A 13,869-nucleotide genomic window follows, 5' to 3' on the forward strand; every position below is an offset into this window, starting at 1 on the left:
AGATGAGCTTTCCTGTCCCTAATTCATTCACACTAAAAATCTTCTTCTCAAAAATTACTCTTTCTCTCTTCCTTCTGGTTTTGAACTTCTTTCTCCGGCTGCATGTATAGCTCATCTGCTATCATTCAGAGGAGATGTAGTTCATAATGAAATATGACTTAAAATATAAGGTGTTATTGAAATTTGTTGTTTATACTTTCAGCTTTTGTATCTTGCTGTTCCTATTACTGAGACTTAGGCAACAAAGCCCAATATAAATATATTTTAGAATAACAAGATGACAGAGGCTGTTGAGCCCAATAAAAATAAAAGTTATATTGTATTTATCAAGATAGTGTTTTGTCATCTATTAACCACTATCTGACTGAAACATGAAGCTATTGTATTATTTCTTTTACCTTTCACTCAGACTTTCTATGATTAAAAACATGATACAAAGCTTTAGCCCACCCAAGAAAAATGTTCCTAAAGTATAATACATTATTGGGTGTGAGATGTTTCCCCTGATGAGGATTGTTGATCTTCAGTTTTCTAGAAATGATGTTCAAGAAAAGAATAGAAATGATCCAGAGAAGTAGCAGGCTTTTGTCTGAAACTAGTGAAAACAGAAGTTATGAAAGAAAGTGTTGAATTGGTTCCCACATTAAGGTGTCTACACAACACTAAAAGGACTAGTTAAAAAGTGAAATTATCAGTTAATGCACACAAACAAACACGCATTTCAATGTTTCAGGGTTTTGGGGTATTCTCAAAGTATACTGTTTTCTATTATTCCTTCCTGCATCGACCCAGTTGTTCACACCTTTGTCCAGACTATGTGTGCTCAGTTGGTTAGTCAATAAGCATTTATTATGTGTCTGCTATGATCCAGGCACTATGCTAAGTGCTGGGGATACAAAAAAGAGGAAAAAGACTGTCTCTGCCCTCAAAGGGTTCTCAGTCTAATGGGGAAGACATGTAAACATATGTAAAAATAAGCTCTCTCCATATATATATATACATATATATAAATGTATATATGTATAGTTTGTTTATGTATACACACATATATTTATTTATATGTATACATACATATATATATATATATATATACATAAACAGGAAATATAACAGAGAGAAGGCATTAGAATCAATAAAGGGTAGGAAAGGCTTCCTATAGAAGATGAGATTTTAGTTGGGACTTGAAGGAAGCCAGGGAAGTCATTAGAAAAAGATGAAGAGGGAGAACATATCAGACATGGGGAGCAGCCAGAGAAAATTCCCAGAGCTGAAAGATGGAGTATCTAGCTAGTGAAAATGCAAAGGGGGCAGTGTCATTGATGAGTACATGGCAGAGAATAAGGTGTAAAAAGATTGAAAAGGAAGAGGGGGACAGTTTATGAACGACTTTGAATGCCAGTGCCCAAAAGAGGATTTTTGTATTTGATCTTAGAGGTGTTAGGAAGCCACTTGGATGGAATGGGTGGAAGAGATGACATGGTTTGATGTGGTTTGAAGACTGAATAAAGGATGGATTGGAATGGGGAGAGACACGAAGTAGGCAGAACCACCAGCAGATTATTGCAATAATCCAGAGGTGAGGCGATTAGGGCCTACATCACAATTGTGGCAGAGGTAGAGGAGAAAAGGAAGTATATTCAAGAAATGCAGTAAAGGTGAAATCAACAGGTCTTGGCAACAGATTGGATATTGGGGATGAGAGATAAGGAGGAATCTAGGATAGCACCTAGGTTGTGAGATTGCCTTCTACAATAAATGGAAGTTTAGGAAGGGGGAAGGGTTTGGGGAAAAGATGAGTTCTGTTTTGAATGTGTTGAGTTTAAATGTTATGGGAAATCCAATTCAATTGAATTCAAAATCTATCTGAAAGGCATTTGGAAATGTGAGACTAGAAGTCAGCAGAGAGATGAGGGCAGGATAAATTAGAGAATTATCAGCACAGTGATGATAATTAAGTAGTTGGAAGCTCCTGGAATCACCAAGTTAAATATAGAGGAAGAGAAGAAGCAGGCCGAGGACACACACACACACACATGCATCAGACAATGTTAAAAACAGACTGAAAAATTCAAAATTTGTCTAAACAACATTTGACTAAAGAGATTAGATATTTAAAATCAATACCCTAAGTACTTATGGTTAGGTTTATTTATTGTCTTTTAAACAGTTTATCATGTAAATATCACTACAGAAGGATTTTAATTTCCTTTATCACTACGTGATATCACTAAAATGTACATGAAACATGTCTATGTATTACAGTAATTTTCATTCAAAAGTCAAATTTGTGCTGGCCCTGCAAAACAAAACAAAACAAAAGCAAACAAACAAACAACAAACAAAAAACACACCTGGGGCAGCTAGGTGGCACAGTGAATAGAGCATTTGCCCTGAAGTCAGGAGAACCTGAGTTCAAATTTGACCTCAGACACTTAACACTTACTAGCTGTGTGACCTTGGGCAAGTCACTTAACCTCAATTGCCCTGCCTTCCCCCTCCAAAAAGGCAACAACAAAACAAAAAAAATATACCAAAAAATACAACCTCCTTCAGCAAGGTTACTGATATTCTAGAAAGAGCACTGAGTTTGGAGAACACAGAAGACCCTGATTTGAAACCTTGTTCTGTTTTCCCTGACATATCACAATCTCTCTGACTTCATTTACCTCATTTACAAAATAAGGTGGGTGTTCTGGACCATAACAAAAATCCAATTCAGATCCAAATCTGATATTCTGTATTTCTACAAATCAGTAAACCTCTCTGGGCCTCAGTTTCCACATCTGTAAGACTAAAAGCTCAGGGCAGGTGACCTATAATGTCCTTTCCAGTTCTACTAATGCACTACTGGTTCATAATTTAACAATTATCAAGTATACTAAAAACAACAAACCAATTCAAATGGCTATGTATTTGTAGTTCTGACATTGAATGACCTACCATAGGCCTGATATGGAATATTGATAAATCACCAGGATCTAAGGTTTTTGAAATCTCTCAAGGGTCCTAAAGTGCAACTGTTTACAAAAACATATCATGCAACATAGAGAGATGCTCTTTTGCAGAATGAGTGTCAAGAAGGATACCAGTGGGACCTATGAGAACTATGGGTCAGTAAGTTATCTTTCCATAAATGACAAAGTGGTGGAATCACTAAACAATTAAGCAAAGTTTATTGAAAGAAGGAAATACTGTGCCTGATCAATACACAAGATTTCAAAGTATTATAAGACTTGAATCTGGAAGCAACCTTTGAGATTGCCTGGTCCAATTTCTAGATTTTATAAGTCTGTATGTCTACTTGTATATATACAAATACTTTTATATATATATATATATATATATATATATATATATATATATATGGCCACTATATGAATATATAGTGAGAAAATGTTGAGAAACAGGTTATAAAAATATGTGTATGAGAGGATAAACATATGATCTAAATAGGTATCCTAAAAAACAGAAATCTTCAGGAAGAGAAAGCACATTATGGAATTGGGGGAAGGACTGAGAATGATTGCCTTAAAATATTAGATACAAAAGGAATACTTCTTTGAATAAAAGTGTAAATAATGTTTCTCCAGCAAAGAGTTCTTTTTCTATACTCTTTGGTAGGATCTATAAAATCATGCAAAATATAAATAAGATAGGATTGTAGACTAGCTAGTACTAATTAGCAGTATAAATAGGAATCAGCCCTTTATGCCTGAAAGACGTAAACTTGAGGTAAACAAAAGAGTAACTTCTTAGCTTGAGTGTTAACCATATGAAACTCATGATCCTAAAAAAAATTCTGGAAATACAAATAGCTTCAAAAAAGTTGTGTGTGTGTGTGTGGGGGGGGTGTGGGGGTGGATGTGGGTGTATGTGTATCTTTTTTATTTGAGTGAAAGAAAAACTCTAGTATAAGGATTCTTAACTTGGGGTCTGTGGAATTTTTTAAAAATTATATTTAAATAAATATATTTCAGCATTATTGGTTTCCTTTGTAATACTAAGGTAGATAGATGGATATAGATACATAGATATACACATATGTGTGCATATTTTAATGCATTCAAAGCTTTTTTCTAATAAGGGGTCTGCAGACTTCACCATGACCCAAAAAAGGTTAAGAACTAAAAGAATTTAACACTGGAAGTCAAAATAATTAGGTGTCATGCAATAGGAGCAAAAAACCTGGCCATATCAGCTTATCTCTAAGCCACTCCTCTGTCTAACATAAAGGAAACTATGTACCTTAGGGCAAATGGTCACATACTAGCTATGTGACACTAGTCAAGTGATTCTCAGTTTTCCCATTATTAAATGTAGGGTTTGCACTGTATCCATCATCTGTGAACTTCCTTCATAGTTTGGCATTTTAGGATGCAGTGTTCTTGAAAAAAAAAATCATGTTTGATAGGTCCATGTTTTATTGATGACTAAAGGAAACTCAGATTGTTCTCTAAACTTTGAGATTAAAGACTGAGAATTCATCATGTGCCAACTATGTGGCAGGTGCTATGTTCAGTGTAGGGGATAAAAAAAGGCAAAAGACAGTCCCTGCCCTCGAGGATCTTATTGCTGCTTAGACAACCATGTCCTCAGTATCTGAACATCGGGATGTAACAACCACAGGTAAGGTCAACTATAGTGATGCATATACATAGAACAGTAACTAGCATTTAATTGTGGCACTATGGGCAACATACACACACACACACACACACACACACACACACACACACACACACCAAAGGTGCTATTAAACTGAATCTTAAGAAAAATGTAACAATGAATATGATGGGAGAACTTAGGGAGAGATTGTGAATATTGTGGATGCTTGCTACCTAGGTGACCCTGGAGAGGTCATTAAAGCTCTCTAAACTTCAGTTTCCTTCTATGTAAATATAATTTTGTGGAAGATAAATGAGGGATTGAAATATTAATGATTTACCAACAGCCCATAATAACAATCAGTATTTCTGAGTGGAAGGACATATTAAAATAGCACAAAGCAATAATACAGGCATAAGAGCTCAAAAGCAGTTTTCACTTTATGCTAGTTCAACCTGATTTTTTAATATCTACCTGTCTTCTCTAGCAGATTGCATTCTCAATCATTCTTCCTTTCTTTCAAATCTTCAACCTCTTCCTATCAACTGGTTTCTTCTCTGCTTACTTCAAACATGCCCAAATTTCCCAATCATCAAAACAAAAACAATAGCAACAAAAATCCCGACCACCAACCTCCTCAATTTATCATACTATATCTATCCCTTTCTCAGTAAACCTTTTAGGTGTCTATATTCATTTCCTTTGATGTTCCCACTGCACAATCCTCCAGTTTCTGAGCTCATTATTCAGTTGAAATTGTTCTCTCCGCAATTACTGATGATCGCTTAATTGCTAAATCTGATGGTCTTTTCTCAATCATAATCATCCTTTGTTGGGGGAATCATTGCTTCTCTGGGCCTCATATATAAAATGAAGCATTTGGACTAGATTGTCTTTCAGGCCAATCCGTCCTAGCTCTAAATCTATGACCTCTTTGTGGCAGAACCTACATATCTGAAATTAATATACTAAGTGCCAAGGCAAACCAGTCAATACTTACCATCATAGCTAGTACTCTCACAATAGCAGAAAGATCTAAATCATAATTCTCAGCCAATAGCTGAATTTCTTTCATCTCCTCAGTCAAGTTTCTCAACTAATAACTAAGAACTTTTATCTGTTATAAGGAAAGCTTCCTAGCAGATAGTTATTAAGCTCCCTTTCAAGCCAGGCTACCCCAGAAGTACAGATGCTTAGAGGTCAAATGTGCCTTTTGAATTCTTCTTAAAATTTTATATTATCTCAACATTGGAAGGGACCTGATAGAGTATTAAGATTCCCCATGAATCAATCTGCTCTACAGCATTCACAGGAAATGATCTCTTAGCTTCTGTTTGAATACTTCCAAAGATGAGAGACTTGCTATCCTTTCCATTTTCTAGCAGTTCTAATATTTAAGAAAGTTCTTGTTTCCAAAATTGAACTACAATCTACTTCTTTATAACATCTACCCTTTTCCTCTACTTCAGCCTTCTGGAATTATTCAGAAGATCCTTACTTTCTGACTAGGTTTTTGTTGGAACAAAGATATGGCAGCCATCTGGTTGAACTGTTAAATAAGGCAACGGAAACCATAATACTTAATTTTAAAGTCCATTGGGTGGACATGAACTAAACTGAAGTTTTTGTCATGTATGAGGTCCTATGTAAATTTGTAATGATTTCACTAGGTTTAGGAGGAATCTTTGGAGTCACCTAGTACAACTACTTCATTTTATTAGAAAGGTAAATGAAACACAGAGAGGGAAAGTGACTTAGCTAAAGTTAAAGACACCGTAAGACTTTCCATTCTGTTTCTTCCATTACAAATTCTTTAGACTACCTGAAAACAAACCGAAGTTCAGATATCGTGGATTATAAAACATGTCCTCAGACATCTGTGAAGGGAGGAGAACAGAAATGCCAACTGATTTGACTGTTGCTATTATTTCACAAATAATAATATTTAATCAATTTGGGCTAGCATGCTGATAATATTTCCCATTTGGCAAAGGTACAGAGAGAAATAATCCTTGAATAAAAGTGAAGTATATTCAAGAAAGAAAGCACTATCATCAAAGGTAAAGTCCTTTGAGGATAGTAAACATTTCCCTTATTTGAAATTTAGGCCCAGCAGGACAAGCCCTCTATGTGCATATTATCAGAACAATCCCAGCTCTGGGGAGCAGAGGAGTCAAACATAGCAGAATCCTAAATAAGCTCCCCCTCCTCTTTTCATGTGATTTAAGAGCTATTGTCACCACGTGGAACTCTGAGAATTATTCCATTTGAAAATAATTCCGCTTCTGGATTGTATATTGTCTAGGTTTCCTCTTCCTGCTCTTTATTATGAAGGCCATTTAAATGAAACTATTAGCTGGTTCCGACTGCTTATTCTCCACCTGAAGTTATTATCCCCAATTCGTGACATCACACTTATCTGCAAAGCAACCAAACAGATTTGAGTTCAATTGGGGAAAATGAGCAAGAGCACTCCAAAAAAGAGTAAGAGAAGAAATAGCAGAAGCCTCTGGAAATGAATAAGTCAGTTTATGGCTTTTTTCTCCTCTAGCTTGCTGATTTAAACTTATGCAAGTTAGTAGGGACTGAAAATTATTACTGCAGGGTGGCAAAATGGATAGAATCCTGGGCCTGGAGGCAGGAAAACTCATCTCCCTGAGTTCAAATCTGGCCTCTGACACTTAGTAGCTGAGTGACCCAGGGCAAGTCACTTAACCCTGTTTGCCTCAGTTTCCTCATCTGTAAAATGAGCTGGAGAAGGAAATGGTAAACCACTCCAGTATCTCTGCCAAGAAAATCCCAAATGGGGTCATGGAGAGTTGTACATGACTGAAATGGCACAACAACCAAAAAGGAGCAAAGGGTACCCCTAGACAAAGAAAGGGGACTTTGCTGCCAAACAAATATCTAACTCATCCAAACAAAACAACAATAAACAATAGCACCCCAGTGCTGATTAGAACAATAGATTTAGAGCCTGTGAAAAATGCTAAAGGTCACCTAGTATAACCCCTCATTTAATACTTGAGTAAATTTGAGACCTTATGTGACACATCAAAAGTCATAGAGGCAGTAAGTAGTATTTGAATTTAAATCCTGTAGCTGTACATCTAGCCCTCTTTTCACTGTACTATGGGATCCCCTTCTGTGAGATGGCTATTTGATTGCTTAGCTTTTATGTTTATGGCATGACAAAATAAAAGCCCCAAATTATGATGGAAACTAGAAGGCCTTGGGTCCTTCCAGACATTGGTTGAAGTATGGCCAGAGATCCTCCTTGTCCAGCCTTTGGTGCCATGGGATGGTAAATGGAAGACTTTAATCTTTGGGACTGTCAGGCAGTGTACTTCCCTTTTGTGGTAGGAGAGTTTGAACTAAGATTCCGTGTTGTTCTGGGTGACACTAAAACAAACCCTTGGACAGGAGTCACAGGAATGATTGCTTCTACTACTTTCTGGGGCTTTGAAAATACATTAAATCATGTATTGTAGGGAGCATGGGAGTGAACGCCCAGTGCAAAGGGCCAAATAATAAGAGTGGGAATGAGAGTCTCTCTCTCTCTTCCTCAACCACTGTAGACATCTCTAACATCCTTCAATGAACTGACAGGCCATATGCAGTCCTGCTCTCAGCAAACATGATTTGCCTACCAGAATAGAGGAGGCTGGGAGCTCAGACCAGAACTACTGGAAGCTGCATGCTCTTCCTCTCATCAAAAGGTTTCTGGATGTTTGAGAAACAGAGTATTGAGCTCATGAGCGACAGAACCATGCCTAGGATGGAGCATATGGAGTGTTGTCCCAAGGTGCTAAAACCTGCCGGGTGCTGACAATACTTAGATTCCTTCAGCTGCTGTAAACAACTGAGCTGAGCACCTAGTTAGCTTCAATTATTAGTTAAACCAGAAAGCTACCAGATGGATCCCTTTTTTTCCCTAGGCAGCCAAGCCCTAGGTGAGTTCCACCCTGCTCTGGCCTCACTTTGCTCTCTCCCCCAGCAGTAACCTCAAGGCATCCCTAAAGTGCCTGGACTTTATGCTACAGGAAAGAGTACTCAGATTTCTCAGCCTGTAGGGTAACATCCTGATAGCCAAAGGCCATCTCCCCACCCCCACCTCACCAACACTCAAACTTACATGGTTTATTTGAGGGTTAGTTTTGTAATATTTGCCGGTGGCACCAGAATTGCTAACTATGCCTCTAAGGAGAAGCCATACTTGGCCAGTTCCATGCTTATCACATCCTGATATTTGGATGTGACAGTTACATTTCACAAAATAATCTCTTCTTTAGTTTTGCTTCCTCTTATTGGAAACAAAGAACATCAAGTGTTTTAACTTATAAGAAGCCCAAGAGTAATTTAACCTATTTCTATGAGGAGAATACACTATACAAATTTTGCTTGTACTTGTCTCAAATCTCTTGGCAGGTGGTGTAAATTTTTCACGCTTTTTTTTTAATTTTAAGAATTAAGTTTCTGCCTAAAGGTAAAAATGCTTTGTTATTTTGTTTTACTGCTTGTAATTATTGGAGAAATACAATTGTTTTCAATAACATAGTTACAAGTATACTGCTGACTACTGAATATATATTATCAGTATTGAATTTTGGAAATCTGCTGCATAATAAAAAAAAATCATCTAAAATGGAAGAGACTTCTAGACTTTTTTCCCCAGAGTTCCCTCAGCTAATGATCTTTGAATACTACTCTGAATGCCTCTTGAATATACCATGACATATTAACTTCACTTACCCACTTCCTAGTGCCCTCTGTTCTCATAGTGCCCAGGATTAATTCTACCCATTTCCCATAATTTACGGTCAGTTCTGCACTGGTTAGTTGATGCTGTTAGTCATTAATTGGACATTCTATCAAATGGGCTCCCAACAGCCCAGAAACTGAAACTCAGAAATGACCCACTGCATCTTTCAAACATAATCAAGCCTGACTCTCATCTAGCCATTGTTTTATTGTCAAAATAGAATTTTAGTTGAAGTTCTACTAGAAAGCTAAAGCCAAATGAGTTAATCTGGCTGACAGTCCTGGAAATGGAAATCCTCCTTTTAATGTTCCAAACATCTGAAACTACTGGCAAACTGAAATACACACAGATATGTGTATGTGTATTTGCATGTATATGTGTATGTGTACATATGCATGTGTGTATTTTTCAAGCAGAATCCTAGTGGGTTTCTAACCCATAACCAGCATGTGGCAGGTCAAACAAGATGAGTGGAATTGACATATTTATTAGTTTTCCCCTGATCCGAAGTGATGTGTTGTTATAGTTTATTAACATTTCTAGTTATTGTGCACACTGACAAGCTTGTAGATAGCTTAGGGAGATGTATAGACTGATGGATAGAGTCTGATCAGCTAGTAAGAGTCTAGGCACTAAGTTCTATCATCTTGTCACTAAATAGACAATTTCTCAAGAATGGGTCACTAAAGGAGTCACTGAGGAGCAGAACCAAGATTTTAGAATTTGCTTTGATGGTGGTTCAAGAGTTCAAAGTTTCTCGGAAGAAAGTCACTCATTTGAAATTTGGGGTAACTAACAGCGTTTGTGAATTAAGTAGAGGCTTGGTGGTTCTTCTCCCATACATGTGTGTCTGTATATAGGTGTGTGAACATATAGGAAAGGGACTAGGCAAAGCCTGCACAACATATGTGGTCACTTGCTCAAGGATTTGGGGTGATTGTCAAAGGACCTGCTCCAACCAATCATCATCTGTCTGTCTCTAGCCTAACCTATCTGCAGCCCAAAGAAGTTTACAAAGTCGTTGTAATGGTAATGGAAATTTGAAGATCTCCCCTTCCCTTTAATAGACTAAAGGGAATTTTAAAATCTTCCCTGCCCCTTAATAGGTTGAATGTAATCACATGGAGCCTGTGGTGGGAGGAGTTTGCTGAATGGGTGGAGCAGAGCTGAGAAGAAGCTGGAAATCAGAGCAGTTAGTGCACAGAGAGAGAGAAGATGCAGGCAAGGAGACAGCTAGGCTTGTCAGTATTTCTTTGTGGGAAGACCCAAACAGGAGGCCAGTTTTGGGATAGTGTTGTTTCATGCAGTGATAAGGTGCATTAAATTCTTTGATGCTATGATGGATTTCATTTTCTGGTGTTGGGATTTGGCTTTCTGATGTCTGAATAAATGTTTTGCTTCTGTCATCTCTATGGACAGTCTGTTATATTTTATGATTCAGAACTAGGCTGGCATATTCATAGCCACTGTTGGTGCTGTGAATATTGTATTGGTGATACATCTGGCAGTATCACAAGGTATCAGATCTCTATTTAGAGGCAGAAGGATTTTAGAGGAAGAAATAGATATTCTAGGAGGGGAGGATTTACCTTATTCCTCCCTAGCAAGGGAATGAGCTAAAAGCACCACATCCTGTGAAAACTGGAAACCAAGGCTGAAGAAGGGAGAACCTAGAGATTTAGAAAGATGTTTGGAAAGAATATCAATAAAACCAAGGAAAGAACTGGCAGGAGTGTGTAGGAAAGCCTGGCTTTTACTAACAGTTTACTGTATTATGTGCAAAAGCACAGAGAAACTACTGCAGGAGAAAGCTTAGATGGAAAGGAAGTTAGCTGATTTGTATGAGAAACATCCTGTGATATAGTGTGTGAGCTTTTCTGATTCAGAAGAGCAAGCTAGAGGGTCTCATAGAAGAGAAGCCTGTTTTGAGTTGGACTCAGATAAAGAAGAAAAAAAAAACTAACAAAAGTAATGTGCACGCAGCCTCTGCACAGGCTAGGTCTAGTTGCCCCAACGACTGCCAGGAGAATGCATGGGAGGAGAATGAAACAAAGTTAGATGAAGAGGCTCTTATGAGTGCAGACTTTCACCCCATACTGAGAAGAAAGTAGGAGAACCAAGGGAGAAACATAATCTACAGGGAGATAATTGAGGATTTCACTTAGCAAGAGGTCACTAATATATTAAGTCAATTCACCCAAAGGATGGGAGAATCATTAGTGCCTTGGATGGTAAGAATCAGTAATGAAGGGACTGGAGGAGTATTGGTAGATAGTGTAGACTGCTTGAAATTTATAGGTATTAGAATCCTTTTGTACAGCAAGTTTTTATAGATTACTGTATAGGAGGAGGTAACAATGGAACCAATCTGTTAGCTTTTGCTGCTGATGGCTATAACACAATGTATCCCACTGATTCTATGTGGCCTAGTGGAGAGAGATCCTGCTATTCACTTAGGGACTATACGAGAAAGTCAAAGGAGGAGATAATGAAGAGAGCTATCATGGCCAGAGACACCGATGCTTATCATAGTATTCCCTTAGTAGTTTCTCATAGAAACATCATAGTGAAGATGGCTCCTCCTGCTTATAAGCACCTAATTCTGACGCACTAATTGGGGAGATAGAGCACCCTCTTTCAGAGGTGCTGGATAAGATTTCACAGTTGGGTGACTTAGGGAAATGGGAAAAAGATAAATTTCCTCAAGAGAGAAGAATAAATAGTTAGTGGATTCAAAGTCAGAATAGATTGACAAGAAAAGAATTGTTTACTGCTCTATTGAGAGCAGGGGTAGATTTTGGAACAATAGATGGTATTCCAACTAATGAACTAAATAAAATGTACTGAGAAAAGGGGCTTAATATTAGATGAAACAGGGAAGTAAAAACTGCCACTACAGATCCTCCTGAAACATTGCTTTCAAGTTTGTCACACTTGCAGGGAGAATAGGAAATTGGCCAGGTCCCAGCTCAGATCAAAGAAAGTGTACCTCTAGCCAGAATGATGACCCCCCCCCCCCAGACTGCAAATCAGACAGTAAACAACAATGAATAAGGCTATGATAGTGGGTTCATGGACTCCAGAACCATGGCTGACCCTATATCTGCCCTGCTTCTGGTTATTGTCTCCTTGTTTCTTTTTGGCTTTTTGCATCTTAAACTTGTTTGGTAGGGTTTTTTTCCCCTGCAGGCTTAGTACATTCCACCTGCAGATGCCTAATGGCTTAAGCTAGATGTCACCCCCTATCCAGGACTATGATGTGTCACCCCTTGACCTAGTGTCAACCAAGCTCCAAATGTCAGCTAAAGAACTGACCTTTCAAATGGGACCTCTTGGTGCAGGGATAACTGTACATCTAATTTCAGCAGGAAGTGGCTATGGAGGAAGTTACCATCATCCTTACCCCAAGATTCTGGGCCCCATTTGTTTGAGGGGGGAATGATGGGGTCCTTGTGCTTAAGTCCCACCCTAAGATATTGTTTTATGTGTTTATTTTCTGTTATCCTTGTTATATTGTTGTAAAGTTCTATTGAGATCAGTTATCCCTAAAATCCCATTGACCTATGTAAGGGACATGAAAGATCTGGGGGCCAAATGTAATGGCAATAGGAATTTGAAGATCTTCCCTGCCCCTTAATATGCTGAGTGTAATCACATGGAACCTGTGGTGGGAGGAGTTTGCTGAATGGGTAGAGCAGGAAGGGTGGAGCAGAGCTGAGAGGAAGCTGGAAATCTAAGCAGTTAGTACACAGGGAGAGAGAGGACACAGGCAAGGAGACAGTTTTGGTTGTGAGTGTTTGTGGGAAGGCTTTGGGATAGTGTGGCTCTCTACAGCATTATTGTGTATAGATTTCTTTGTTGTAATGATGAATTCGGTTTTCTGGTGTCAGGATTTGGCTTTCTGGTGACTGAATAAATGTTTTCCTTCTGTGTTTTATATGGAAAGTCTGTTATATTTTGTGATTCTGAACTATGCCAGCATATACATAGTCACTGTAGGTACTGTGAATATCGCCTTGGTGATACAGTTGTGCAGGTCTGGACTAGACTGATAGATAACTAACAGGTGATAAAATGTCTTCTATCAGAACAAATCTATATCTTCCCCATGGTATGTATATGTAATCTTAAAAAGTTGCCTAGAAAACTGAGAGTTTAAGTAATGAACTCAGGTTCATATAGCCAGTACATGTCAGGGATACAACTTCTTCCTGCCTGAGGCCAGCATGTTTCTATTCACCATATCAGAATTCCTCTCCTTTCTTTTTTTCTTTCTAATTTAATAACATAATGTAATACATAGGCAATATATTATTATGACTACATATATGAATTTAATCATAATTTGATAGAGAGGAAGGAAGGAAGGAAAGAATGAAGGAAGTGAGAAAGAGAAAGAGAGAGAGGGAGGGGGAAAGAAGGAAGGGAGGAAGAAAGGAAGGAAGGAAGGAAGGGAGAAAGAAAGAAAGAAAGAAAGAAAGAAAGAAAGAAAGAAAGAAAGA

The 13,869-nt window shown here is 37.9% G+C and overlaps 1 protein-coding gene across 3 annotated transcripts in view; it reads right to left on the reverse strand.

Moving 5' to 3' along the window:
* Positions 1-13,869, reverse strand: part of LSAMP (limbic system associated membrane protein) — an 836,652-nt gene that overhangs the window by 615,071 nt on the left and 207,712 nt on the right. The gene's annotated exons all lie outside the window — the stretch shown is intronic.

The sequence above is a fragment of the Petaurus breviceps genome, unplaced genomic scaffold (genome assembly GCF_028583685.1).
Source record: "Petaurus breviceps papuanus isolate PSGF00001 unplaced genomic scaffold, PetGlider_PUasm1.0 90792, whole genome shotgun sequence".
Classification (NCBI taxonomy): Eukaryota; Metazoa; Chordata; class Mammalia; order Diprotodontia; family Petauridae; genus Petaurus; species Petaurus breviceps.